The following is a 4,139-nucleotide window of genomic DNA, read 5'->3' on the forward strand; positions in this document are numbered from 1 at the left end:
TTTATACAACTTTTCGTAATAAAAGATGGACACTGTGATCTCTACTGCCATTGGCTCCTGAATGAATGCCCAGTCTATTGCCATTCCAGAGTGCCCTTGGTGTGAGCCAGCACTTGTTCTGGACTTCAGAGTGGTACAAGCCACTTAAGGTAATATGCTTAAGTTCATTTTTTCTCAAGTTACTAAACTGAAGAAGCCTATATGTTTTGGCAAATATTTGGGAAACTCATTGCATTTCCTTGTGCATTTATATTCCTACTGGAATAATTTGTACTCATCAGTGACTTCCTCATCCACACTCATCTGAGGATGTGTCATAAATAGAATCTGGTTCAGCTTGCACCCTAACCGAGTCAACCCCTCTGCTATGGTTTGCATAAATGTCTCCCAAAGGCTCATGGGTTAAAGGCTTGGTGCACAAGCTGTGGGGACATTGAGAGGTGTGGAAACATCAGAGATGGGACCTACTGGGATGTCTTAAATCAGTGGAGCAGCACACTTGTAGGGGAATGTGGGATGCTATTCTTTTCCACCTTCTCCCTGCTTCCCAGCTGCAGTCAAGTGAGGATCTCAGGCCACAATGTGCCCCCACCCTAATTTACTGCCTTAGAACAGGCACCAAAGCTATGCTAGCTGACCATAGATTGACACCTCTGAAACTCTGTGCAGAACTTTACTCTTCTTTCCTATATGTTCTTCTAATAAGAAGCTTTACAGCCCGGTGTGGTGGCACATGCCTGTAATCCCAGCATTCGGGAGGTTGAGGTGGGAGGATCTTGGGAGGCAGAGACAGTAAGATCATTGTGAGTTCCAGAACAGCCTGGGGTACAATGTAAACTCAAGGCCAGCCTAAACCGCATAATGAGACCCTGTCTCAAAAAGACAAAAAAAGAGTGTTTTTTTCATAGTATCTGTAAATGCTGAAAATAGGGAAGGATTTTCAAATATCTGCTGGGAAAACTGGATTTCTACATGCAGGTAAATGAAGCTGGACTCCTACTTGCTGCATTAAATAACATCAAGTCAAAATAGATGAAACTCTGACATCATACCAGAAATTTTGGAATCAGTAGAGGACAACAGATGGGAAATGTTTCAAGGCATTGGATTGGGCAGAGGTATTTTTGAAGATGACCCCTAAAGTATGGATAAAAAAAGCAAAAAGAGACAAATGAGCAAATGCTAGTAAAGATGGTGTGAGCTGTCAAGCTTTCCTCCCTAACTCTGAGATTTCATCAGTTGGTGTTTAAATTTTCAATGTAATCAGAGGCTTGAAAGGCACTCTCTGATTCTGGACATTGTGGAGCTCTATGCTCACCCCACTCTCTATTTTTTGTTGGCAGTGTTTTTTGTGGGGGAGATGAGCAGGTGACCAAAGTACTATTGTATGTATTATTACACAGTTTGGTCACATACAAAGAGAATAATTCATGAGTGCCCACTTTGAAAGACTGGAAGCCTAACATTCCTTCCAGGTTTTCTCTCATGTGCATGTTTCTCTTTTTCTAATGGTTAGATATTTTATTTACTAACAATATTAAAATGCTATTTATATAATTGTGATTTCCAACTATTATGAGAATTACATGGAAAGATAACATATTTATGTATTCACTTTTTATATCATGAGCTCTTACTAATCTCACTTATTAGTTTTAAGACATCTTTGAACTTCAACTTAGTTTTTAACATAAATACTCATGTCTTAAATGAAATTAAAATGTAAAATGTGGAATTGAATTAGATATTTTTTTGGGAAGTACAAATGGCCAAAAAATCCATTAAGAATAGTTCATTGTCTCTGGGTGTTAGAGAAATGCAATTTAGAACATCTCTGAGATCCAATCTAATTGCAGAAAGAATATCTATAATCAACAACCAAATAATTAAAAACACTGGTGAAGATACAGCAAAAAAGGAACAATTGTACACTGTTGGTGGTATTGTAATGTGTGTAATGGATATTATGGGAAGGAGAACTAGGCAGGCGGAGTAGCAAAAGAAAAGAAAAGGAGGAAAAATGGAAAACATGGAGAAAGCTTTTGTAAATAAGGCAAGGAAGAGGGGTCCTACGAGAGGAAAGGAATGGACAGAAAGAAGAACCAAGATATGTATGTAAATTGCACCCAGAAATTAATTAATGAAAAAAATTCCTGCCTCTGCAACACTGCAGTGTGAGGCTACACCTCACACCAAAGATGTTAATAGCCCAGGGCAACATTGGAAGAGCAGGGAAAGTGACGTATTATGGCTGTGGAGACTGAGTTAATAATTACCTGAAAGCACCCTGCTGGGTGTGGCCTGGACTTTAAAACAAGCACTATTTTGACAAAATAGAGAATGCACTTGAACATGGGGGCACACACCTGTAATTACAACACACTGGAGGCTGAAGTTGTAGGATCACTGGGAGTTTGAGATGAGCCTGGACTACAGAGTGACTTCAAGACCACCCTGAACTACACAGCAAGACCCTGTCTCAAAAAAGCAAAAGAACTAAATAAAAAAGGATGCAGTGAAAACAATGTAGTGAGTAGATGCATGAAAAATATGTAGTAACATTAGTTATTCCATTATCAAAGAAGAGTCTCTCTTGTGCCTCATGGGACTCTGGACATCATGTCCATTTGCTGGGGTGAACAGGTTAAGGTTCAGATCCGGTGTAGTCCAGGGTCCAACAGGAACCAAGGAGACAACCCCTAGGAGGATGGAAGGGACATAGAGAATCATTTTCTTTACCTGCTGACACATTCGCAGACGTGCCTTGTACTGAATGCAGACTAGTCCAGTCAGAGCTAAGTGAGGAACTTTATCTGAGGTCCTGGTTCAGGAGAGGAAGTAGAGAGGATCAGGGCACACTTAGGATTCCAGGTGAAAGGAGACAACTGACTGAGGAAGCCCTATCCCAGAGGGAGAGTGAGCAAACTACAAAGATCTAAGTTTCTTGTGAGCCCTGGACCACACAGGGGCTGAATTGTTACAGTGAGTCTCAGGCTCCTTGCACCCTGGGAGGTAGATACATAATCTCAGGGGAAACAGATTAAGTCCATAGAGGAAGATGGTTGTAGGTCTGCCAGGAGCCAAGACCCAAACCGCCAATCAGGAAGGGGGAGACCTTGGAAATTCCGTTTCCCTCCTGCTGTCAGCCCTGGGAGACCCCCACAGCATTTACGGGTGTGAGGTCCACTAACTGAGGTGGCGGCATTGGTTCGGAGCTGCTGAGGTGCAGTTCCGAGTTGAGGGGAATTGTGTGAGTGGGCTCTATTAAGGTCAAGGTGACAGGCAATTAGGGGAAAGAGGAAACTCATCGCTGACAGAGAAAGTTCCCTAAAAGTCCAGATCTTCCTTGTTCATAGTCTTGCCCCAGAAGAAATTCTCAGAGGGGAAGCACTGTTCCCTCAGGGGACTTAATGTGCAGTGTAAGGATCCAGTTTTCAGGTTCGTGCTTTATCAGGGAAGAGTGCACCGGACCTTGGATCCCGGAGGTTACAGTGTGGGTCTGAGAGCGACCTGCCAAAGCCCCAAGGGAGAAAGTGGGTCCCAGAACACTCTAGAGAAGCCTTCATTTTCTGCCCTGCTCAACTTGGTGCAGAGTTCACATGACAGCGCCACCTTTGGCCTCAATGGGACCTGCACTCAGAGTCGTGTCTGATCTCAGGTCCTTGCTGCAAGCGAAAGAACAGACAGGACCTGAGCTTCCTTAGGTCAAGGTGTGGTACATGATTCTGACGAAACTGGAAAGACACACTGCAGAGCAAGGTTTCCTAACCGTGCAGATAACCCTCTGCTGACTGCCTTAGCATCGCAGTGCTGAATTCTCAGGAAAGCACCTCTATTCACCTCGCTGGGACCTGAAAGTAGAGACAAGAGCTTAGTAGCAAAGTTCATGCTAACGTATATACCTATGGATGTATATGTTCATGAATATATGTCTGTATGTGTATATATATGCATGTATGTGAATATATGAATATCTTTGTGTGTTTATTTGTAAATATATATATATATTTGCAGCACCTAGTGATCACAATCTTCACAATCTATATATTCATTTATATATTATGTGTTTGTATCTATTTACACATATTTGTAGTACATACTGATCACATTCCCCATGGGGACATTTTGCATGTGCATAA

The sequence above is a fragment of the Chinchilla lanigera genome, unplaced genomic scaffold (assembly GCF_000276665.1).
Source record: "Chinchilla lanigera isolate Chin_1 unplaced genomic scaffold, ChiLan1.0 scaffold00097, whole genome shotgun sequence".
NCBI lineage: Eukaryota > Metazoa > Chordata > Mammalia > Rodentia > Chinchillidae > Chinchilla > Chinchilla lanigera.